This window comes from Bubalus bubalis, chromosome 1, assembly GCF_019923935.1.
Source record: "Bubalus bubalis isolate 160015118507 breed Murrah chromosome 1, NDDB_SH_1, whole genome shotgun sequence".
In the NCBI taxonomy this organism is placed as follows: Eukaryota; Metazoa; Chordata; class Mammalia; order Artiodactyla; family Bovidae; genus Bubalus; species Bubalus bubalis.
Window position 1 is genome coordinate 177351627 of NC_059157.1, and position 26788 is coordinate 177378414.

At 40.4% G+C, this 26788-nt stretch overlaps 1 protein-coding gene across 1 annotated transcript in view; it reads left to right on the forward strand.

The window, feature by feature from the left end:
- The first annotated feature begins 1596 nt into the window (after positions 1-1596).
- The window catches only part of STAG1 (stromal antigen 1), a 507863-nt gene continuing 482671 nt past the window's right edge, over positions 1597-26788 (forward strand). The window contains exon 1 of the mRNA XM_025291338.2: positions 1597-1936. The gene's annotated coding sequence lies outside the window, so the exon portion shown is untranslated. The remainder of the gene's footprint in view (positions 1937-26788) is intronic.

The following is a 26788-nucleotide window of genomic DNA, read 5'->3' on the forward strand; positions in this document are numbered from 1 at the left end:
GAATAATGTGGAAGTGAAAGCAGGAGACAGTGAAAAGAAGGTTGATATTACAGTAACTGGTGGTAGTAGTATAAATTTTTAAAAAGCCCTTGGAAACTGTTGAAAAATAGAAAGAAGCCAACGGCTAAGATACTGAAGATATAAGATCCTAGGAAAGTAGAGGTGGAAGGAGGAAATAGGAATGAACGACATAGGTAGTCCTGGAAGAAGCACTGATTTGGGGGAGAATGAGTCAATTTGGTGAGAATTTGAAAGGTCATGAACACGGCGTGTCAACAATATTTTAAGATGGAGAGAATATTAAACTGGAATTCCATGGCTCTGATCCCTGTTAATCAGAAGATTTTATCTATTAGTATGGATTGGGATTGGCACCTTAACAAGGAAAATGAGAAACAGTTTGTAGAGAATACGATAGGAATTCATCCAAAGATGAGTTTATATATATGTATATGTATATAAAGTGGGAGTGCAGTCACGACTTCATAGCCAACCAGGTAGAACTGGGGCTTTCTCCAGTGAAAAACCACACAGTATGACCTTTGAGAGAGAAATCAGAAATAGGGATAATTTATTGGAGACTGACCCTTCAGACTATAAAGGAGTCGAGCGATTCTAAGGCAATACAGAAATAGAGCTGGCTGGCTACACTAACAAGAGAATTTAGTCATAAATGGGGCTGATGACCTGGGAGATTAAGGATTCACTTTTGTATTGAAAGTTTTGAGTGGGTGAAAGGTAGGAGCCACGATCAGGCAGAGGCGGGGGGGTCGAGTAGGGAAAAGGCGACATTCAAAGGCATATTTTGGTCATGATCTCACGCTAGTCAGTTGTTTCCCTTTTGGCAGCTAAACGGCTAGGATTCTCCCGTCCATTTCAGAGCTACTGAGAAGAGTCCTAGGCTGTGGAAGGAGAAATCAGATTCCAAAGCGGAGGCTGTATTTTCTCAATCTACTTACATTCTTTTCTCACTAACTAGCCAATGCTGCCGCCTTATGCAAAGCCGGCACCACGGAAAGGATCTGCTTTAGAGGCAGTGACGACGCCAATCGGCCTGGGGCGCGCAGTGTTGCGTCTAGATGCACGGCGAGGGAGGTCCCAAACAGCTCTCAAAACCTTTTCACCCACGCCCGGGAAAGCACCTCGTTAACAGTAGACAATAAATTGCTCGTACAATGCTAAGCTCTGAGGCCCTGGTTCACACCAGGAGAGGCGGGAGCGTGGTTTAGCGCTGCCACCCCTCCGCTTTTCTGCAGAGCGCTTTTCTGCAGAGGCGGGGGATGGGGGCAGCCGGACCGGGCGGGGCTGCGCTAGTCCCGCGACCTGGGGAGGGGCCGCGGTGAAGGGGCCAGGGGCGGGTTTCCCTCCTAGGTCTCGGAAAAGCTCCAAAAATGGCGGGCGGCAACTCAGCTAGCGGGGCGCGCAGGCGCCACTGCAGCCATCCTTCCGCCCGCCTCGGGCGGCCCACGAACCTCCACAGCCCCCTCACGGAGAGGTATCCGCCGCTTGCGATTGGCTGAGCTGGGCCAGCGCTCCGTGCGGGGGCCGGGCCGCCACGCAGAGGCCACGTTTCCCGCCCCGCTGGTGCGCGTGCGCGCAATCCCCACAGGAAAGCGTTCGCGCGCGTCCCCGCCGCGGCCCCCAGCTCGCGCCTCAGCTCCCTCCCCTTTCCGGGCAGGCCCGTCCCGTCAGCGAGGCAGTAAGCACCGCGGCCAGCAGAGGGCGGTCCGGACCCAAGTCTGCAGCGGCGCCATTGGCGTGTGGAAAATGCCACCAGATGGCGGGTTAGGATTGCAGCTCCGTTGAAGGCGCGGCCCCCGCTCCCGAACCCCCGGCGACCACCCCGTAACAACCCCCCCACATCGGGAATAACACACCGGAGACTTTTGGGGGGAAACTAGGTCGACGGCCGGCGGTGCCCGGATGGGCAGCTGAGGTGAGCGCGGGCGGCGGCGACGGCGGCGGGGGGCGGGAAAGAGGGGGAATGCGGCGGCAGCGGCGCGGGGGCTGGAAGCGCCGATCCAAGATGGAGGCCGGGCGAGAGCGAGAGAGCGCGAGCGGAGAGCGGGCGGGCCGGGCGCGGGCCCCGCGCGGGGGAGGGAGGCCGCGCAGGCCTGTGCGGGGCGCGGCGGTCTCCGGCCGTCCGGGCGCCAGTGGGGACGGCTGTGGGCGCGGCGGGTACCCCGGAACCCTAGTCGCTCCGCACCCCTCCCGCGGGCCCCGAAAATTGTGCCCCCGCCCGCTCGGGCACTACGGCGACGGGCGCGGAAGCCTTTGTGGCGCGCTCGGGCCCGCCGCCAAGCCCGCCCTCCGCCCCCCCGCCCGGACTCTCGGGACTCGCCCGCGCCCGGCGGGGCCGGGCCGAGGCGGGCTGGTGCGAATGCCATCCGCCGCCCTGCGTTTCTGCGGTGTTTTAGCGGCGGCGGCGGCGTCACATGACAACGAGCTCGCCTCGGCTGAGGGGCCTGGGGGTCGCTCGGCGAGGCGACCGGCCCAGGCCTCTTCTCAGTGGGGAGGAGCGGGGGGCTGGCGCCTGGGGCAGAGGGGACGTCAAAGCCGGGCTTTCCCGCTATCTGCCCTCCCCGCCCCCGACGGAGGCCTCCCGGTGAAACGTGTGCAGGCCGGAGCACTGCCCCGCTAGTTTTCCAGCCCCCCGGGAGACGAGGCCAATAAAAGTTGTTTTCCCTCCTTTCTCGGGGTGGGGGCGGGGTGAAGAGCTAGGAAACGGGAGTGCTTGGAGTTGAACCTGGGCCTCGATTGGAGAGTCCAAACTGGGTGCTTCTTGTGTGCTATGGGGACTAAGAAAATTTCAGGTTTTAGGATTGTCACGTCACCTCTTCCTACCTACATTTGAAATGTTACCGATTGTCTTCATATTGCAGAGAATCGTGCCCCGGGAGTGTAAAGCAGGGGATGGTTTTGGGCACTTACAGATTCAAACCAATGTTGTTTGTATGCGACGATAGCCAATTATTTGCTGTTCGTCGATATTAAGATGATGTGTATAGTTTATTTTCGTGATTGTGACTAGAGAGGAGTTTTTTTTTTCTTTCATCTCTTCGCGAACGTAGTGTTTATGAAAGTATTTGACATGGCATGAAGAAAGTTGTGTGATTTGTGACTTACGTGGTATTTGACTCCATCTTTTAGATTTTCATGTGCCTTTTTCAGAAAATTGCAAATTCTGATGGTGAAACACTTAGGAAAATAAAGATTCAGAACAGTGAAAATAAAAACAACTTGTGTATTGTATTGAGTAGTGTACCTTGTACTCATATTTATACTGTACGAAAAATTCAGGCTAAAAAAATTTGCTCCAGGGAGGAAATAGCGAAAAGTTCGGGAAGGTTGTTTACTTGCTTTCAGTTTTTGAGAATAGTTATAGCACAAGTAGTTTGCTATCTAAATAAAGTACTAGAAAAACCGACAGGAGTTTTGCTACGATTTTTTCGTTATATTTCAAAACGTACATTAAGTTTACTCCGGTGGTCTATCAATGGTCATTTTAACAACCAAGCTACTTTGGAAATTTCTCAATATCCACTTTAGTTTTGATATTCTGGCAAAACTTAGGGGTATTTAAATATATGTGAAATGTGGAAAATTGTTATTTTCCATATGGAAAATGTTGCTAGAATTGCTTCCTTTGAACACAGTATACAAATACTGTTGATTTGAATAACTGTCTTAAAGCCTTATAAGGGGGCTGTGGTAGGAAGAGAGCCCAGGACTGAAGTTATTTTAAACTTTTCCTAGGTATTTGATCTTTGGGGTGTCGCTCTTTGAGCCTTACTTTCCTTATCACTAAAATGAAAATTTTTGGATTGTATATATATATTTTTTAATGTATAGCGAGGTACCACACATTTAGTAGCTTCAGTTCAGTTGCTCAGTTGTGTCCGACTTTTTGCGACCCCATGAACCGCAGCACACCAGGCCTCCCTGTCCATCACCAACTCCCGGAGTTCACTCAAGCTCATGTCCATTGAGTCCGTGATGCCATCCAACCATCTCATCCTCTGTCGTCCCCTTCTCCTCCTGCCCTCAATCTTTCCCAACATCAGGGTCTTTTCCAGTGAGTCAGCTCTTTGCATCAGGTGGCCAAAGTATTAGAATTTCAGCTTCAACATCAGTCCTTCCAATGAACACCCAGGACTGATCTCCTTTAGGATGGACTGGTTGGATCTCCTTCCAGTCCAAGGGACTCTCAAGAATCTTCTCCAACACCACAGTTCAAAAGCATCAATTCTTCGGCATTCTGCTTTCTTTATAGTCCAACTCTGACATCCATACATGACTACTGGAAAAACCATAGCCTTGACTAGATGGACCTTTGTTGACAGTAATATCTCTGCTTTTTAATATGCTGTCTAGGTTGGTCATAATTTTCCTTCCAAGGAGTAAGCGTCTTTTAATTTCATGGCTGCAGTCACCATCTGCAGTGATTTTGGAGCTCAGAAAAATAAAGTCAGCCACTGTTTCCACTGTCTCCCCATCTTTTTGTCATGAAGTGTTGGGGCCAGATGCCATGATCTTCGTTTTCTGAATGTTGAGCTTTAAGCCAACTTTTTCACTCTCCTCTTTCACTTTCATCAAGGAGGCTCTTTAGTTCTTGACTGTCTGCCATAAGGGTGGTATCATCTGCATATCTGAGGTTATTGATACTTCTCCCTGCAGTTTTGATTCCAGCTTGTGCTTCATCCAGCCCAGTGTTCCTCCTGATGTACTCTGCATAGAAGTTAAATGCAGAGTACATTTAGCAGCTTCAACAACACCTACTTATTATCTCACAGTTTATATAGGTGAGAAATCTGGGTACTTTGTAACGGGGCTTTCTGTTCAGCATCTCACCTGGCTAAAATCAAGATGTTGGGCGTGCTGGCTCAGTTCTCATTTGAGGCTTAGGACCTTCCATGCTCATTACTTGCTGGCAGAATTTCTTTGTGGCTGTATGACTGGACTCACCATCTTCTTTCTAGCTGTTGGCAAGGCTTTCTCACTTCCTTACCACATGTCATATAGGCATTTTCACGTCATGACTTTTTGCTTTCATCCAGGCAAGCAAGAGTAAGTTGCTCTGGCTTCCTCTGTCTTGGTCCTCTGGACTCCCTTAGGAGACTCCTTTTTAAAGCTGATCTAATTAGATCAGACCTACTCAGGATGATCTTTTTGATGAACTCAACGGATTAGGGACCTTAAGTACATATGCAAAATATTTTTGCCATATAGCAATCACAGGAGTGATACCCCATTATAATTACAGGTCTCTCCCACACTGGAGGGTTGCTTATGAGGGTGAGTCACTGTGGTTTGTTAGAATTTTGCTTGCCATGGGGACAGAAGTATCTTTACAATTTAGAATCTTTATGTACAAGAAGACCACTTAGGCAAAGCAGTAACCCCACTTGATAAGTTTACTCAAACTTTTGTCTTCATGCTTTTTCCTCTTTGTATTTCCTGGTACCTCAGTTGAAGTGCCTCCCTCTATAAAAATATTTTATTGCATATAAAAGAAATTAAAAATTAAAAAGTTAAGTAGAAAGGCAAAAAAAGGACAGCGGAGATTATGCAGTTCTCATCATTGCTTGATACCTATTGTTTTACTCATTTTAGGAATGTGATTGAGTCTCAGGGAAGTTAAGAAATATAAATGACTAAGATTACCCTCCTATTAAGTGGCAGGTAGATTTATAAACTTATTACATCAGACAGTTGCTGTGGTATGATTGGTCCAGTTACTTTTGAAGAGAGAATTATGAAAAAGAATAATTATTTAAAATGGAGTACAGATATTGAAAAGTGTTAGTTGTTCAACCATGTCCTACTCTTTGTAACCCCATGGACTATAGCCCACCAGGCTCCTCTGTCCATGGAATTCTCCAGGCTTGAATACTGGAGTGGGTTGCCATTTCCTTCTCCAGGGGATCTTCCCTACCCAGGCATCTAACCTAGGTCAACTGGTGGACAAAGAGGGGAGCAAAAATTGGTCATGGTATATTGGAGGTTTCACAGTCTAAGAATAAGAAGCAAAATATCTTCAAAAGAAGGCAATTTAGTTAAGAATAAGATTTAGAGACTATAACCAGGAGTTAAAATTGTTCAGGAGATACAGCTAAATTTCTTAATAGAGAGGTGATAAAGTAAGGGCTTGGTAGATCTTTGTTAGCTGAATTAAAATATGTCTCTAGAATTTATAGGATCCTTGCTACTGTGATACTGTAGGGAAAAGAAGGAAGCAGAGAACTAAAAGGATACTCTTGCATAAGCCTAGGAAAGATGATTCTTGAGGTGGAAATAAGGATGTGTCTACAGAGAAGAAGGGATCAGTTTGGTAGTCAAGAGGACAGGATCCCAACTTCCTGAGTTTTAGTGCTGAGAGAAACCTTGTTTTTGACAAATGAGATTCTATTTAATTGAGCTTTAAGTAGATCATAGGCCAGTTGGTTTTATAGAATCTTTTCTCTGTGTACTAATTCACACCTTATTGCTTCTTTCAAGTTTCTTCCCCTTCCTTTTCTGTGTTCTTTCCAGTTAGTGCTTAAAGTACAGTCAGTCCTACCTTCTTTATAGGATACATTCCTTTGTGCTGTGAGCTTAAAGGATGCACCAGTTAGTCTTCCAAATTTCTCTATAGAGTTTTGCTGCAATTAAACAGCTCTGCTGCTAAGTCACCTCAGTCATGTCCGACTCTGCGCGACCCCAGAGACGGCAGCCCACCAGGCTCCCCCGTCCCTGGGATTCTCCAGGCAAGAACACTGGAGTGGGTTGCCATTTCCTTCTCCAATGCATAAAAGTGAAAAGTGAAAGTCAAGTCACTCAGTTGTGTCTGACTCTTAGCGACCCCATGGACTGCAGCCCACCAGGCTCCTCCGTCCATGGGATTTTTCCAGGCAAGAGTACTGGAGTGGGGTGCCATTGCCTTCTCCAAACAGCTCTATAGATGGCTTTTAACTTACTGGAAGCACAAAGTTACAAAAACATTTTATGTTGTGACCCAGTGCAAACAGACTATGGAAATAACACTTAACTTTTATGTAGTACATGCTGATATATATATTTTTGAAAGTAAGAATGCTGCTTGCAGCTCATTTATGTGATTTATAGCAACCCTTTCACTTGGCTGAATTATAATCTCATTGTTAATTGGGAGAGTGCGAAGTAAAACCAAACCATAAGAAATCATTTCACTTCTATCAGATTGGCAAATACTAAAAATTCTGATGATATCAAGTGTTGGTGAGAATGTGGGGAAATTAGCCTACCACTTTTGGAGGGACATAGTCATTTTGTAAAAGAAAGTGAATTTTGTAGCAGCAGAATACATGTACGTTAACCTAGTAATTATGTTTTTGTCTTTTTATTCCTAATGAGAGAAATTCTTGTATGCTGGGATATGCGAACAAAAATGTTTGCAGTAGCCAAAATGTAGCAACAAAGTGTTCATCATTCTACCAGTTTTTCAAATACCAGTGGTGATTTTCAAATGATAAAATAATCTTGATTTGTAGGATAACCTCGCTTGGTCACAGTGTATTATCTCTTTTACGTTTAATGTTTTGCTAGAATTTGGGGATATTTTTTCATCAGGAATATTATTTTGTAGTTTTCTTTGGTTGTAATGTCTTTGTCAGGTTTCAGTATTTGGATTAGGATACTCTCAAAAGTATCCTAGTGGCTCAGACGGTAAAGCGTCTGTCTGCAATGTAGGAGACCCGGATTCGATCCCTGGGTTGGGAAGATCCCTGGAGAAGGAAATGGCAGCCTACTCCAGTATTCTTGCCTGGAAAATCCCATGGACCGCGGAGCCTGGTAGGCTACTGTCTATGGGGTCGCAAAGAGTTGGACACGACTGAGCAACTTCACCTTCACTTTCACTCTCAAAAGTATGGGAGGTGTTCTCTCTACTTACTGCAATATTCCTTGACTGGTAGAATTCATCAGTGATACCGTTTGGACTTAAATTTTTTTCTTTTTTTGTAGGGAGACTTTTGGTAAGTTCAAATTCTTTTTTGTTTTTAATTGGACATAGATTTTGTTTCATCTCATGTCAGTTTTGGTGTATTTTTAAAGAAGTTTGTTGACATTGATTTCTATACAATTCGCTTATCATCTTTAGGATGTTTGTAGGATTTGTATCTATATCTCTTTAATTTCTGATGTTATTAGTGTGTTCTTTCTTTTTTTTTCTTGACCAGTCTAATTCTTGGTTTATCTGTATATCTTTTCAAAAATAACAATGCTGGTTTTCTCCATTTGTCTTTTCTCTCTCCTTTTTTTCCTGTTGTTTATAATTTTTTTCCCCATGTATTTTGCTTTTCCTTTTCTAGCTTCTTAAAGTGGTTAGAGATTTCAGACATTTCTTGTTTTCTAATTTAAATATGCAAAGCTCTAGATTTTCTTCTAATCACTGCAGTTGCCTACAGATTTTGATATTCTTATTATCATTTACTTTGGAATAGTTTCTAACTTGCTTTGTGATTTCTTTGTTGACCCAGGGATTATTTAAAAAGGGTTTTGTTTAATTTTCAAATATTTGGCATTATTTTATATATCTTGTTATTGATTTCTAACAATTTCATTTTGAGGCTTGAGATATATGCTGTATAATTTTAATCTTTTCAAATGTATAGAACCTTGAGTTATGGTTCATCATGTGGTTTATATTAATATACTTTTCACACTTGAAAATACATATTCTGCAATTGTATGGTGTACAATTCTGTAAATATCAGTTAGATTCAGGTGTTTTGGTAGCATTTTTCAAATCATTTGTGTCTACTGTTTTTTTTTTTGTTTGTTTGTTTGTTTTTTGTCTAGTTATATCAGTTGCTGAGAGGGATGTTAAAACATCTAACTATGACTGTGGAATTAATCTATTTCTCCCTTAATTTTGTTGCTTTTTACCTCTATATTTTGAAGCTCTGTTTCTAGGCACATTCAGTTAATACAGCCACTCTAATTTTCTTGAGCTTACTGTTTCTGTAGTGTATTTTCTTCTATCCAGTTACTTTAAATTTTTTTTTGTGTTTAAAATGTCCCTCTTGAAGGCAGCATATAGTTGAGTTTTGCTTTTTTAAAAATCCATTCTGACAGTATGGAAGTGGCATCTTTCAGTTTGATTGAACATTGATTATGTACTAATGCCTGTCAAAAAATGTGGAAGTTCTAAGATTTTACTGAGATTTAACTTGCTAGCAAGTTAACCTGCTACAGTTTAATGGAGTCATGAGACTCCTTGGTCAGAGATGAACAGTGCACTACAGCAATAACAGTAGCCACAGCATCAGCATTAGTGTCAAATCTTGGAGCCCCACTTTGTACATGGTAGAGTGAAGATGTGACACCTACATGTGTATTGGGTTGTGTTAGAGAGGAATCCCAAGCTTAGAGAAACTCGTATTTTTATAATGGGTTATAAGCATACCTCTCCTTTTCTCTGAGGGAGATGCTATTTCTCTTTCCCAAGATAATTCACTCTACAAATATACTTGAAAACATTGGATCAAAGACAGTTGGTGTCTTTGTTTTCAAGATAGGCAGAAAAACAAGAGATCCATGGAAAATTCTTTCAAAACTGCCTAGTGAATTGTCTCAATTTCCCCTATGTAGCTGAGATTTTTCTTTTCTTTGTTAGATGGCCCCAGCCTAGCTTTCCAGCTCTGTCTCTGCACTGTACTTCTCTCTGGGTTTTATGCTCTCACTAGATTGATTTCATACTTTATTCCACGTCCCTCATGTCTTTGTTCTGGTGTATAGTGTGTGTGTAAGGAACACTCCTTGAGTATTTACTGTGTACCAGTAAATATTTTGCAATAACCCTGTGAAGAAGTTATATTGCTATTACCTGTTTTAAAGGTTAGGTTAAATTTATTTAATATTAAATTAACTAGATAAGTTTACTAGGTTTGATTAAGTCTCATGTTTGTGATGAGGGAGGGACACATTATAGAGAATTCTTTGATTTCTTGATGTTAGTTACATGGAATGCTCACTTTATAATTCTTTAAACTGTTATTTAGATTTTATGTATTATGCTATATAATTGTTATATTTCACAAAGACAGGAAAAAAAGAAAAAGGAAATAAACACTGAGCTGTAGACTCTATTTCAAGTCTTCCTCATATCTTCACTCTCTTTGTATTTTCATTTATTGCAGATATATTACTGGCACAGTAATGTTTGGTAAGTGGTGGGGTTCATAAGGATGGTATTTTGTAGAATACTTGTTGCAAGGCCACACAACTAATGAATGAGAGTCGGGATTTAAACCTGCTTACTTTTAGAACCCACAATTTCAATCTCTTAAAAGGGCGTTTTAATCTCAGCCTTATTTATGCTGTTTGAAATCTTTTGCATTTTGAAGTTTATCTTACAGAGATTTGATTTTCTTTCCTTTTCCATCATATAGCAGTTAGGTAGTCTTGAGTAGAACATTTGATTTCTAGAGGCCTCAGTTGTCTTATCTCTGTGATGGGGATCCAGTTAAGATTCTTTCAGTAAATATTTATGAGTGCCTACTCCATGACTAGTAGTGAGTATACAAAGTTGTTTAATACGTAGACTTTGCTTTTAAGCAGCTTCTGTTCTATAGAGAGAGATTTAAAAACCAAACCCCCCAAAGCAACAAACCAAGCTAATTAGGATAATACATGGAAGTTGTGAGAACATTAGGTTCAGGATACTTTGGAAGCATAAAGTACAGAGGTAAGAGGACGTGCCCCTTTCCTTGTCATTCCCCCCCGCCTCCCAAAGTAGATCATTTTTAATGTATCAGGAAGGGTTAGAAGAGTTTTTCAGGGTAGTTCCTTGACTTTGGTAGTTAAGTATCACCTGTACAGTTTTTAGCCTCTGGCAAGATTTCTCTTCATAATTGTTGAGTTGGTCTAAAGGTTCAGGTAGAGGTTTGAGACGCCACTGCTTGTTTCCTCAGTCTTAGAGAGGCAAAAAAAAGTGTTTTATACATAGTCAAGTATGAATATGACCTGATTGCCTTTTTTGGGGTAACTGATTCCCTGAAGCTATCCTGAAGTTATGTTCCGTGAAGTTATCCTGAAGCTCTGCCAATTCTGTTATATTAGGTTATTATTTTTTTCCTATGTCATTTAGAGTACTGAGAGGTAGGCTTTCTCTGTTCTCTAGTAGATACTAGACAGTACAAAGTAGTATATGTGCAGAAATTCTTATGACAGAACGCAAGATATAGAAGCTAAAGAATGTCTTAAGCTATGTTCTGCTTAATTGTTAAAGCCTAAATTAATTTTCGGGAAGAAAATGCCCTAGTGTATGCTTTGTACTGTGGAGATGTTTAAAAAGTTTGTGCGTTCACAGATGAAGGAAGCATTGTCACATAATGAAGGGCTAAGAAAGCCATTGTCTGTTGTCTAAGAGATATCCTGGCCTGAGTTACACTCCTGGTGTCAAATTCTAATTCATCTCCTTCCTAGGTATGTAAACATGGGCAGATTCTTTAACCTCTCTAAACCTCAGTCTTCTCACCTGTGTAATGTCACTAATGCCTCATGGATTAATGTATCAGTTAAAAAGTTAACTTTTACCTGTTAGACTATGCTGTTTTGTATGTAAATACATTAGTGTTAAATTTAAAAGGTGAATAAAGTTACAATCCAGATAAATCATAAGATTACTTTCCAGAAGCAAGGACTATTAATTAATTGGTTCTTACTAGCACATAGAGCTAGCTGATTCTTCTTAGCACGTAAAGCTGGTTCAACAATAAGCTCTGTTAATGAGAGTGGTCAGAGGGTGAGGTTCTCAGGTTAATAGAGAGATGAGGGTTATAGCCACAGTTTTGTGCTTATTGTTAAATATATTTTTAAAAAATTGGACTTTTTTTTCTCTAGAAAGTAGTACATCTTGGAAATCCATTGTAATGCTTCCTTGGTAATTGAGAAGATTCGATGGCTGTATCAAGATTTTTATTTATAAAAAAATAAAAATAGCTTTGCATGTATAATTTCGCAAAGAGACCAGGAATGAATCTACCAAAAGCAAAACAATTTCGAAAGTTACTTCTTTGTGTAAGTTCTTAAAGTAAGATGGTCAGATGGCTGCTTTTCCTGTCATAAAAATGGGGTACAGGAAGCAAAACCTGGGTTAATCTGAGCTTTTAAAAAAGTTTTGGATATTTAATAATTTATAAATGTGAAGAGAATGTGATACAAGAGAGAAAAACGAGGGTAGGGCTAGAGACTTGAGTTTTAATCGCAGCTTTACCACTAAATAGCTGTGTGTCTTTGAATCACTACTTCTCTGAACCTCAGTTTCTTCATTGTAAAATTTGTGACTTGGACTTAGTTTCCAAGATTCCTGTAAATTTTTTAGTCTCTATTGAGGAAATCAAGTCTGAATCAGGTAATGCAAAGTTTTTGATTTTAAAGACTTGAGTTAAGTTTGAGTGTGTTATCAGCAGGCTCCTTTGTCTCATCTTCTAATAGGTTATTAGAATAGTTCATGCTTTCCTCTAGCTGATTCGTGTACAGACCAAATACGTTAATATTTAGATAGTACTTAACAGTTTTTGGTTTTAGCTATGGGTGTTTACTTCTTTATTTGGTGTAAAAAAGATTAGCAAGTGTCTTCATATAATTTTAGTCATTTTGAGTTACTGAGACATTTGTTGAACACCTGTAGTGTGCCTTACACTCTGGTTATAAAGACATAAAAGCACAGTTCTTATCTTCCTGATGTGCAGAGAATTCAGGACTCAGAACTTAGGTGTGATGACCTCCAAAAATCCTTTTCCAGTAGCCTTATTGCTCCTTCCTCCCACTATTTCTCCCTTTCTCAAATCCAGGATTGGTCAAAGTGCTATTCCTTTGTCTTTTAGTGGTATGCTGTGCTGGGGTGCCATGATTGGCTGTGGAATTGGTGATGCTCTGCATAAAGGTGCTCCAGCCAAGGGGCTTGGTCAGGGCTGAAATCCAAATTTCACTCTTCTTGACCAACTATCCATTTGCTTTTTCATGATTTTCTCATCATCTGTCCAGAGGCCCTTTCCCCCAATTCTTAGAAAGGAACTTGCATATGGTAGCAGATATCTATCTTGTGCATAAGTGTACCATTAAGAACTTTCCGTAGTGTGTTTTTTTGGCAGATAAGTTTTATAGTAGGTAATACATGCCTTGAAGTGGTTTGTTGAAGGAGCACGTGCTTCCTGAACACAAATTCTTACGTAAGTTTTGAAAGAAGAGTAGAAGTTAACCAGGCAAGACTGGGATGATGGAGATGGAATGGCTTTCCATTTCCATTCCATATAGAGGGATAATGTAGTGATCTGGTCTAGAACTCAGTGGTTCTTAAATTGTGCTCCCTGCACCAGTATTATTAACATTACCTGTTTGAGAACTTGTTTGAAATACAGGTTCTTGGCCCTCACCCTAGTCCAACTGTATCAAGAAATTCTTGAGGTAGAGGCCAGCAGTTTGTGTTTTAACAGGTCTTTCTGGTGATTCTGATGCAGTCTGAAGTTTGAGGGCCACTACTGTAGCCCACTTGCTGAGGAAGCATTAGTTTGAGTGTATGTGGAGAGGCTTGGGGTTAACTATAGAGAGAGATTAAAATATAGAGCTGTAAGCAGTGACCAGAGTGCCGAGTGTGCCAAAGTAGAGTTTGAACTTTGTCCTTTGGCCAGTGACTGCACATTAAAATCACCTGGGAGCTTTAAACATAAGCTAAAGAATGGGACTTCCTAGTGGCTCAGCCGGAGAAGGCAGTGGCAGCCCACTCCAGTACTCTTGCCTGGAAAAAACGTGGACGGAGAAGCCTGGTAGGCTGCAGTCCATGGGGTCGCTAAGAGTCAGACAACACTGAGCGACTTCACTTTCACTTTTCACTTTCATGCATTGGAGAAGGAAATGGGAACCCACTCCAGTGTTCTTGCCTGAAGAATCCCAGGGACGGAGGAGCCTAGTGGGCTGCTGTCTATGGGGCCGCACAGAGTCGGACACGACTGAAGCGACTTGGCAGCAGCAGCAGTGGCTCAGTGGATGGGAGTCTGCCTGCCAGTGCAGGGGACACTGATTCAATCCCTGGTCTGGGAAGATTCAGCTATGCCTGTGAACCAAAACCTCTGGGCCTGTGCTCTAGAGCCCTCAAGCCGAAACTACTGAGCCCATGTGCTGCAACTACTGAAGCCTTGCACCTAGAGCCTATGCTCGCCAACAAGAGAAGCCACTGCAATGAGCAGCCTATGCACTGCAATGAACAGTAGCCCCCAGTAGCTGCAACTAGAGAAAGATTGCCCGCAGTGATGAAGACCCAGTACAACCGAAAAATTAAAAATAAATAGAAGTTAAAAAAAATAGAAAATAAAGAATGGTTGGTATCTACCCCAGACCAACTGACATCCAGTCTCTGACTTTCTGATGCACAGAGGGTTCTGAAGTACATACCTGATAGAACTTGGTTACTGATTATAATAGAATATGTGTTTATTGAGAATGTGTCAAATACTTTGTCCAGTAGCATGATGATAAATAACACCACAATCTTACATAGGTATTACATTTCACAGATGAGGTAGAGAGGTTAAGTACTTTTCCCTAGCTAGGAAGTGGTAGGTTTGAGTCCAAGTTTTTATAACTCTATAATAAGTCTTAAGCAATAAACTCTATAATAAATCTCTTAAGCAATTTTTTTTAAACCTGGGATTCATAAACTTGGGAAAATAATCATATTTTCATTTTCCCTAATCTCTAAGAGAGATTTCACATTTTCTTTCATTTTGAATGTAGGTAACAAATCATGGTTGTATGAGCAATAATGTAGCTTTCTTACAAATAGAAATCAAAAATATTTTCATATTAAATTACAGATGTTGCAGATATCTCAAAATATCTTTTATCCTAAGCAGTGCTTTAAAATTGGGCTAACTGTTAGATCCACCTCTAGATGTGTTATTTACTGTGTTAAAGAAGCACATACAATCAGATCAGATCAGTTGCTCAGTCGTGTCTGACTCTTTGCGACCCCATGGATCGCAGCACGCCAGGCCTCCCTGGCCATCACCAACTCCCGGAGTTCACTGAGACTCACGTCCATCGAGTCAGTGATGCAATCCAGCCATCTCATCCTCTGTCGTCCCCTTCTCCTCCTGCCCCCAATCCCTCCCAGCATCAGTCTTTTCCAATGAGTCAACTCTTCGCACGAGGTGGCCAAAGTACTGGAGTTTCAGCTTGAGCATCATTCCTTCCAAAAATCCCAGGGCTGATCTCCTTCAGAATGGACTGGTTGGATCTCCTGCAGTCCAAGGGACTCTCAAGAGTCTTCTCCAACACCACAGTTCAAAAGCATCAATTCTTCGGCACTCAGCCTTCTTCACAGTCCAACTCTCACATCCATACATGACCACAGGAAAAACCATAGCCTTGACTAGCCGGACCTTTGTTGGCAAAGTAATGTCTCTGCTTTTCAATATGCTATCTAGGTTGGTCATAACTTTCCTTCCAAGGAGTAAACGTCTTTTAATTTCATGGCTGCAGTCACCATCTGCAGTGATTTTGGAGCCCAGAAAAATAAAGTCTGACACTGTTTCCACTGTTTCCCCATCTATTTCCCATGAAGTGGTGGGACCGGATGCCAGGATCTTCGTTGTCTGAATGTTGAGCTTTAAGCCAACTTTTTCACTCTCCACTTTCACTTTCATCAAGAGGCTTTTGAGTTCCTCTTCACTTTCTGCCATAAGGGTGGAGGTTATTGATATTTCTCCCGGCAATCTTGATTCCAGCTTGTGTTTCTTCCAGTCCAGTGTTTCTCATGATGTACTCTGCATATAAGTTAAATAAACAGGGTGACAATATACAGCCTTGACGTACTCCTTTTCCTATTTGGAACCAGTCTGTTGTTCCATGTCCCGTTCTAACTGTTGCTTCCTGACCTGCATACAGATTTCTCAAGAGGCAGATCAGGTGGTCTGGTATTCCCATCTCTTTCAGAATTTTCCACAGTTCATTGTGATCCACACAGTCAAAGGCTTTGGCATAGTCAATAAAGCAGAAATAGATGTTTTTCTGGAACTCTCTTGCTTTTTCTGTGATCCAGCAGATGTTGGCAATTTGATCTCTGGTTCCTCTGCCTTCTCTAAAACCAGCTTGAACATCAGGAAGTTCACGGTTCACATGTTGCTGAAGCCTGGCTTGGAGAATTTTGAGCATTACTTTACTAGCGTGTGAGATGAGTGCAATTGTGCGGTAGTTTGAGCATTCTTTGGCATTGCCTTTCTTTGGGATTGGAATGAAAACTGACCTTTTCCAGTCCTGTGGCCACTGCTGAGTTTTCCAGAGTTGCTGGCATGTTGAGTGCAGCACTTTCACAGCATCATCTTTCAGGATTTGGAATAGCTCAACTGGAATTCCATCACCTCCACTAGCTTTGTTCGTAGTGATGCTTTCTAAGGCCCACTTGACTTCACATTCCAGGATGTCTGGCTGTAGGTGAGTGATCACACCATCATGATTATCTGGGTCGTGAAGATCTTTTTTGTACAGTTCTTCTGTGTATTCTTGCCACGTCTTCTTAATATCTTCTCCTTCTGTTAGGTCCATACCATTTCTGTCCTTTATCGAGCCCATCTTTGCATGAAATTTTCCTTTGGTATCTCTGATTTTCTTGACGAGATCCCTGGTCTTTCCCATTCTGTTGTTTTCCTCTCTTTCTTTGCATTGATTGCTGAAGAAGGCTTTCTTAACTCTTCTTGCTATTCTTTGGAACTCTGCATTCAGATGTTTATATTCTTTCCTTTTCCCCTTTGCTTTTCTCTTCTCTTCTTTTCACAGTTATTTGTAAGGCCTCCCCAGACAGCCATTTTGCTTTTTTGCATTTCTTCACAAATGTGTTTTCTTAATATGTTGATAATTATATTTGAGTATAATTAATAATGAATTCCTTTTCTAGATAATAGCCTTTGCTGACAGAGTTTAGTAGAGTAAGGTGGACAGAAAATAAAAGAATCATTTTTGTTATCCTGTAGAATTGAGATCCTTATAAAAGACAATCTCTTTCCTTCACCACTTTTCTTTTCTTTGACTGTTAAATAGGACCAAAATCCAAGTTCTTCTTATTGTCAAAGTTATTAAAGACCACTTGGGTTTGGAGTGCCTTTTTTAAAGTACTTTCTGAAAAATTAGAAGAGATATATGCATTATCTTATCGGGCATTCTAACTATCTGGTCATCTGATACAATGCTATTTAATAGAACTTTCTGCAGTGATGGAAATGTTTTGTTTATGTGCTATCCAGTATGGCATCTATTAACCATAATAACGCAAAGAATCAAAATAATGATAACAGCAATATAATAACATTAATAGCAGTACTACCTAAGCATTTTACATATATTAACTTATGGGATCCATATAACAACCCCATGAGGTGGACACTCTTTTTAAGAGTCAGTTTACAGATAAACTGAGACATGGAGAAGTTAAGTGATTTTCCAGAGTTCACATAGCTAGTAATTAGCAGAATTGGGGATTCAGACCCTGGCAGTCTGGCTTCCTTTATGTTCCCTTTTTAATATATTCCTTTAATCACTTTCCCCCGCTGCCTCCATGCATATACAGGATGCTGTCAGAAGCAACATTTTAAAAAGGAATTTAAGATCACTCATTTTGCTCTATTAGCTAAAAGTTGTGCAGAGCTTACTGGTTTATTTCCTGTAAGTAAATTTGTCTTAGATGTATTAGGTATTTTTAGTAACCAATACTGATATTATTAAACAGTAATTTATACTTCTCTTAAGTTTAATTTAAAGCTGGGTTCAGAAACTGAATATTCATGTGGTTATTTTGTTTACTGAAACTAACTGAAATATAATTCTGAAGCTGTTTTGTGATGAGTTGGCTTTGGTTAATAGATACTTGGTTTTCCTTAGTCAATATACACATGTGACTAACTAACCTATGTTACATCTAGTATGGTATGTTGGGTTCCTGGAGGCCCAGAAGGGGAGAGGTATATCTCTGAGGTACAAAATTCCATTCCTGCTCTATTCCGGGTGAGCTGGTGGTAGAGTGATATTAAAAGGGGCAAGAAAACTGTCATTTTTCAGTTATCTGTATAGGCATTGTGCTTGAGGCTTTACATATAAAGTCATCATTTATTAAATATAGGCTGTTTTTCACACCCTTCCAGTACTTTAGATTCATTACATATGTCATTTAATCTGCACCCAATGCCTCAGAGAACATGATGACGACAAGGATTATGGATGAGGGCTTTGTTAGTCTCTTCCTCTTCTCTCAGCTTTCCCCTCTCCACTTCAAGAGAATGATCATAAATATAGGTGGGGAATGAGAGGGGAGTGGTGCTGAGGTTATTGATACCAGCTTATCTAGTACTTAAGGTTCTCCAGCTGATAAGTTCATTCATTTCATTTTGCCTAGATGTTGGAAATAAGGCAGACAAGGTATTTGTCTTCATGTGAGAGACAGTCAGTAATCAGGTAAACAAAATAACCATGCACTGTGTTAAAAGCTGTGAAGGGAATGATTGAGGTATTGTGATTAGCAGTAATGAGATACATACAGTCAGGAAAGGCATCTTTGAGGATGTTAAATTTAAGCTGAGCTTGCACAAAACCTGACGAGACTGGTCCAGGCACAAGGAAGAGCCAGTGCAAAATCTCTGTAGCAGAAACGGCTGTTGTATTTTAGGAACTGAGAGGTGATAATGCAGGGAGCGAGCACAATACCCGAACAGTGTAGTGGCTTCACCTGAGGCTAGAGGGCTAGGCCAGAGTCCGGCTTACGTGTGATATGTTTGGGTTAGCAGGGACTGTAAGGAGTGCAGATTTTATTATATGTAAAATGAGAAACCATTGAGTTTTAAGCAGGGAAGCATTTAAACAACATCCCTTCCTCTAGTTCAGTGATTCTCAACTATGGGTTATATCTTGCTTTACAGGGGACATTGAGCAATTTGCAGAGATTTTTGATTGTCGTGACTGGGGGGTGATGATGTATGCTACTGGCATTAGTGGGTAGAGACAAGGGATGCTGCTAAACATTCTTCAATAAGCCCCCTCCAGCAAAGGATTGTTGGCCCACAATGTCATAGTGCCAAAGTTGAGACCTGCTTGCTCTAGCTGCTCTGTGAATATTGGATTGTGCTGAGGGTTGGAATGGGAGAAGGAAAAGTTAGGTTGATGCAGGGTCCAGGTGATGGTACCTGTACCATGGTTGCAATAGAGGTAATAATGAGAAATGTAATTGTTTTTATGTTTTGGAAATAATGAGTCAAGAATGATCTCCAGGTTTCTGACTTTAGTAACTGAGTGAATAGTGGTGCCATCCTGGCCACAACCTTGGGAAAGACCGAGAATGATGAGTTCTAATTTTTTAAATCTTATTCATGGAACCTGAATTGCCATTAAAAGATGACAGCACTATTTTATGGGCGGTAAGAAAGAAAATTCTGTATGCTTGTGCAGTCTACAATTGGTCATACCAGCCACTCATTGCTTGGAAACCTTTTATCTATTTCCAGAGATTTGACAACTTCTCCTGCCTTCATTTCCATTGCTTGACATGTGATAGGCTGTCCTTTAGCATGTATCTCAGTAGCAAAACATAATAATTGTGGCTGTTCTCTTACCCCGTAAGTCACTTTGTTGCTTTTCAAGAAAACATGAAATTGAGATTGTTATTAGCAATAATGAAATTTTATTTACTAATCTTAATTTTTGTAACTTTGTGCATGGTAAGTTTTCATTTCAATATTAAATTGCAGAGTAATATTTTAAGACATTTAGCAGGTAGTTAAACTCAACATGCATGAAACTGACAGTGTAGACAATTCAGTTGATGGCAAGGTCAGTCAACAATTAGGCTTGAGTTCATGGGTGAACAGTGGCAGCTATGTTTAATTACTGTCTGTTGAGCACATTATAAAATGCCTTTAATTGTGAGATACATCTTTATCTCAGAAATGTTAAAATAGGGGGAAAATGTGAAATACAGTAGGTGGTCAGAAACATCCCATACCAGTCCGTTTAATATATGATATGTTGAAATGGATTAATAGCTCTACTGATAGTACTTGTGTTAATAATATAAATGATTTCTATGTATGGAAACTCACTTATTGTTTTAAAATATAAATTTATTTATTTTAATTGGAGGCTAATTACTTTACAATATTGTGTGGGTTTTGCCATACATCAACATGAATCCGCCACGGGTGTACATGTGTTCCCCATCCTGAACCCCCCTCCCACCTCCCTTCCCATACCATCCTTCTGGATCATCCCAGTGCACCAGCCCCGAGCATCCTGTATCATGCATCAAACCTGGACTGGCGATTCATTTCATATATGATATTATGCATGTTTCAATGCCATTCTCCCAAATCATCCCACCCTCTCCCTCTCCCACAGAGTCCAAAAGACTGTTCTATACATCTGTGTCTCTTTTGCTGTCTTGCATACAGGGTTGTTGTTACCATCTTTCTAAATTTCATATATATGCGTTAGTATACTGTATTGGTGTTTTTCTTTCTGGCTTACTTCACTCTGTGTAATAGGCTCCAGTTTCATCCACCTCGTTAGAACTGATTCAAATGTATTCAAATGATTCAACTGATTCAAATGTATTCTTTTTAATGGCTGAGTAGTACTCCATTGTGTATATGTACCACAGCTTTCTTATCCATTTGTCTGCTGATGGACATCTAGGTTGCTTCCATGTCCTGGCTATTCAAAACAGTGCTACGATGAACATTGGGGTACACGTGTCTCTTTCACTTCTGGTTTCCTCGGTGTGTATGCCTAGCAGTGGGATTGCTGGGTCATATGGCAGTTCTATTTCCAGTTTTTGAAGGAATCTCCACACTGTTCTCCATAGTGGCTGTACTAGTTTGCATTCCCACCAACAGTGTAAGAGGGTTCTCTTTTCTCCACACCCTCTCCAGCATTTATTGCATATAGACTTTTGGATAGCAGCCATTCTGACTGGTGTGAAATGGTACCTCATTGTGGTTTTGATTTGCATTTCTCTGATAATGAGTGATGTTGAGCATCTTTTCATGTGTTTGTTAGCTTTTTGTATGTCTTCTTTGGAGAAATGTCTGTTTAGTTCTTTGGCCCATTTTTTGATTGGGTCGTTTATTTTTCTGGAATTGAGCTGCAGGAGTTGCTTGTATATTTTTGAGATTAGTTGTTTGTCAGTTGCTTCATTTGCTATTATTTTCTCCCATTCTGAAGGCTGTCTTTTCACCTTGCTTATAATTTCCTTTGTTGCGCAGAAGCTTTTAATTAGATCCGATTTGTTTATTTTTGCTTTTATTTCCAATATTCTGGGAGGTGGGTCATAGAGGATCCTGCTGTGATGTATGTCGGAGAGTGTTTTGCCTATGTTCTCCTCTAGTTTTATAGTTTCTGGTCTTAAGTTTAGATCTTTAATCCATTTTGAGTTTATTTTTGTGTATAGTGTTAGAAAGTGTTCTAGTTTCATTCTTTTACAAGTGGTTGCCCAGTTTTCCCAGCACCACTTGTTAAAGAGATTGTCTTTTCTCCATTGTATATTCTTGCCTCCTTTGTCAAAGATACGGTGTACATAGGTGCGTGGGTTTATCTCTGGGCTTTCTGTTTTGTTCCATTGATCTATATTTCTGTCTTTGTGTCAGTACCATACTGTCTTGATGATTGTGGCTTTGTAGTAGAGCCTGAAGTCAGGCAGGTTGATTCCTCCAGTTCCATTCTTCTTTCTCAAGATTGCTTTGGCTATTCGAGGTTTTTTGTATTTCCATACAAATTGTGAAATTATTTGTTCTAGCTCTGTGAAAAATACCATTTTGAAAAATACCAGTTTGATAGGGATTGCATTGAATCTATAGATTGCTTTGGGTAGTATACTCATTTTCACTATATTGATTCTTCCAATCCATGAACACGGTATATTTCTCCATCTATTAGTGTCCTCTTTGATTTCTTTCACCAGTGTTTTATAGTTTTCTATATATAGGTCTTTAGTTTCTTTAGGTAGATACATTCCTAAGTATTTTATTCTTTTCATTGCAGTGGTGAATGGAGTTGGGAGACTCGCTTTTTAAAAATCACTGGCAGGTGAAAACTTGGATTTGCAATGAGCTGGTCAAACAGTGGTAGAATTTGTTGAAAGAATGGATACAGAGGGTGACAAGTAAGAAATCACTCTAAGGCAGTACTGTAGAAGTTAAAGGATGAAATTAAAGCAATGAAATTCCATGTATATGTGATTTTTGAGGCTGTGTGCCTATACTGCTGCTGCTGTTGCTAAGTCACTTCAGTCGTGTCCGACTCTGCGACCCCATAGCCGGCAGCCTACCAGGCTCCCCCGTCCCTGGGATTCTTCAGGCAAGAACACTGGAATGGGTTGTCATTTCCTTCTCCAATGCATGAAAGTGAAAAGTCAAAGTGAAGTCGCCCAGTCGTGTCTGACTTCTAGCGACCCCATGGACTGCAGCCCACCGGGCTCCTCCGTCCATGGGATTTTTCCAGGCAAGAGTACTGGAGTGGGTGCCATTGCCTTCTCCTTGTGCCTGTACTAGCAGCACAGCTTTAGAGTCAATGTATAGGCAAATACATCTTAATTTTGGTTAGTTAGAAAACCTAGCTGGCTCCCCCCCACACACATATTGCATTATAATTTCTATTAATAGTTTAACTTACATAGCTTTGGAAAGCAGTTTGCTAATAGTTTTGGTGCATTATATTAAAAGGTAAAACAGATACTGAATGGTTATTAACCAAAACGAAGCTCCTTTGTATATAAATGGTGTGTGCATATGTGTGTATGTTAGTAATGTTTCTTTGACATACAAAACCCAACTCTCTTACTGCTACCATTCTTCTGAGCCGGTCAGAAATATCAGGTACACCTGTGAGGTCTGGTAGTGATATTATTCCTGCCCACCCCCCCCCCCCCCCCCCATAACAATATTGGTCAAGTCGCAAATACCCTGCTGTGACTTTATCTTACTTGTTTGGCACTTAAAATATTGTTTGTATTGTGATAAACTGTAATAATTCACAGATGGTTTTCTATACTATAAAGCGTCTTTCAGGGTAGGGACATGTTTTTGCATGTGTGCCTTACAGCAGTGGAGCAAGCACATTGCTGGGCAAAATAATAGACACTCAATAAATACTGCTTAATTCAACTGTATTGAAAAATTTAGATTCATACTATATACTAAGCTTAATTGTTATACTTTAAATCTTTTTATTAGAGATTACTGCATTTAGCTTTAGATATGCTGAAAACATCATTCTTTGCTGAGATTAATTCCTTTATCATGCTATTTGTTCCTAAATCTTTTCAGCCACCTTTTTCCTGTCTACTTATACTTCATTCATTCATTGCATATTGTTACTGACCAGTTTCACTTTTAAGGTCAAGCTGAACAGAGCTTGGAAATGGGAAATAATTCTTTGTCATATGACTTTACTTTAAACAGATACCTACACAATTAAAGAATGGTATATTGATGTATGCATTGACCTGTTTGCTTACATTAGATTTTTTGATAAAGATGGTACAGGTTCATTGATTGACCAAGAAATTTGGATGCTTCTTTAGTTAATTCAAAATACTATTGAAAAAAAATTATCTTTGGATTTACATAGAATGTTGAGGAAAATATAAATTTGTAATTATAATACTTCAGACATTTAACGTTTTCCATTTGTAATCTTAGTTCCCTTAAAACAGGAAATCTTTTAATAGTTGGGAGCATTTCATTTTCTAAAATAATGAGAAAAAAATGACACTTTGTATATAAGACCTGTTCATGAATTTCTGTATATGTTGAATTTTTGAATTTTTTTTTTTTTTTTGAACACAGTCATTGACAGTTTGTTTTCAGTCCAGAGCCTTAGTCCTTTGACACCTTTCTTATCTCCCTCCTGCTTTAATTTTCTCATGTAGCTTGGAACCTTATTTAACTTTGAAATATGTTGTGCTGCTTTCCTTCTTTGTCTCTTCGTTGTATCTTTTCAATCAGTACCCAGCCACAGATCAGTACTGATTTCTGTGTACCTGGCTCTGACCTGCTGAACACATCTGGAAAAAACCATAACTTTGCTGACTGGAGTTACTAAATTATTTGTGCTTACTACCAATCTTAATTGGATCATCATTGTTACCCAGTAATTCTTTTTTGCCTAGTTAGTTCTTTTTCACTTCTCATAGCAGTTATTAAAAAATTTTTACTCTCTTGGAACCCCCTTACTCAACCACTTACCCTCTTTCTCAGTAGATGATCATATCTATTCATTGATAAACTTGGATTTAATTACTATTTTATTTCCAGAATATGTTGAAATGAGGCTAGATAGAGATTACCTTGACATTTGCTATGCCCAACCCTTGGAGGCATACACCAAATTAAAATAGAAATATTAGAACAAAATTTAAAATATTTATCTTTGTAATACTTTTGGTTGAATCTACTGTGGGCTGATTTTAGTATAAAATCACTTCAATTATAATTACATTCTTGGAGTAGTTTTATGTTTTGAAATTGAAGATTAAAACCATTCTTCTGCGTTGTGTTAAAAGTTCCAAATAAATATCTTGTGCCACCTTTTAAAACTGCAGTATAACATGTTAATACGTAAATAACACTGCCCATAAATTTGATGATATTTTACCATGTAACCACTTCCCAGATCAAAGATCTAAAACAATTCTAGCACCCCCAAAGCTTCTCTTAGTTATTTCTCCCTCTTCTCCCCCAAACTATTCCAACTTCTGTAGCTGTCATTTAATTGTACTTTGTCTGAGTTCTTTTGCTATACATGATGTTTGTGAGATTCATCCATACTGTGGCATGTACCCACAGTTCTTTTTTTATTGCTGTATAGAATTGTACTGTATGAATATACCAAAATGTATACTTTTTTTGCGTGTGTATGTGGGCATTTGGGTTGTTTCAGTTTTTGGCTATTAAAATAAAGTTGCTGTGAACAGTCTTGTACAAGTTTCTTGGTGAACATATGCTCTTAATTTTTTTTGGATACATATACCTTGAATGGAATTGCTGGATTAGTATACTTTTCAATGCCTCTTGGGCTTTCCAGGTAGCTCAGTCAATGCCTCTTTTGTAATGGAACCAAATCATTAACTTTCAGTTCAGTTCAGTTGCTCAGTTGTGTCCGACTCTTTGCGACCCCATGGACTGCAGTGCACCAGGCTTCCCTGTCCATCACCACCTTCCAGAGCTTACTCAGACTCATGTTCATCGAGTCAGTGATGCCATCCGAACATCTCATCCTCTCTCGTCCCCTTCTCCTCCCGCCTTTAATCTTTCCCAGCATCAGGGTCTTTTCAAATAAGTCAGTTCTTCTCATTAGGTGGCCAAAGTACTGGAGTTTCAGCTTCAGCATCAGTCCTTCCAGTGAATATTTGGTACTGATTTCCTTTAGGATGGACTGGTTTGATCTCCTAGGAGTCCAGGGGACTCTCAAGAGTCTTCTCTAACACCACAGTTCAGAAGCATCAATTCTTCGGCCCTCAGCTTTCTTTATAGTCCAACTCTCACATCCATACATGACTACTGGAAAACCATAGCTTTGACTAGACGGACCTTTGTTGGCAAAGTAATGTTTCTGCTTTTTAATGTGCTGTCTAGATTGGTCATAGCTTTTCTTCCACGGATCAAGTTTCTTTTAATTCATGGCTGTAGTCACTATGTGCAGTGATTTTGGAGCCCAAGACAGTAAAATCTGTCAGTGTTTTCCTTGTTTCTCCATCTATTTGCCATGAAGTAATGGGACCGGATGCCATGATATTAGTTTTCTGAATGTTGAGTTTTTAGCCAACTTTTTCACTCTCATCTTTCACTTTCAACAAGAGGCTCTTTAGTTCTTGTTCACTTTCTGCCGTAAGTGTGGTGTCATCTGCACATCTGAGGTTATTGATATTTCTCCCAGCAATCTTGATTCCAGCTTGTGCTTCATCCAGTCCAGCATTTCGCATGATGTACTCTCCATTTAAGTTAAATAAGCAGGGTGACAATATACCTGACATTCTTGACATACTCCTTCCTGATTTGGAACCAGTGTGTTGTTCCATGTCCAGTTTAACTGTTGCTTCCGGGCCTGCATACAGATTTCTCAGGAGACAGGTCAGATGGTCTGGTATTCCCATCTCTTTAATAATTTTCCACAGTTGTGATCCACACCATCAAAGGATTTGGTGTATTCAGTAAAGCAAAAGTAGATGTTTCTCTGGAACTCTCTTGCTTTTTTGATGATCCTTGTGTCACGCGAGTGTATGTTCCTCGGTTCTTTGTCTCGTCATAACAAAGATTTGGAGCGACGGACATTAAAGCCCTCGGGGCGTCACAGCTCTCGGGTCTTGGACAAACTGTGTTACAGCTCTTAGGCAAATCAGTGTTACAGCTCCATTTTATTTAGAAGATAGCAGGAGAGAGAGAGAGAGAGAGAGAGAGTGTATGCACGCGGGAGAGAGTCCGAAAGAAAGCGCTTTGGCTCCTCCTTTTATATGTTTTTTCCTCCACCTGGGCCTGCCCTATGCAAATTGGGCTTAGCCAGGAGTGCTGTTTGTTCTGTTTGTTCTGCCTGAAGTCTTCACTCTGGTCCTCAGACCTTCCTTGTCTTTTAGCCACTGCCATTTTGGACTCCTTTTACCTATTCTACCTACCTAACACTTGGATGTTGTCGACTTGATCTCTAGTTCTTCTGCCTTTTTTAAGTCCAGCTTAAACATCTGGAAGTTCACGGTTCACGTACTGTTGAAGCCTGGCTTGGAGAAATTTGAATATTTCTT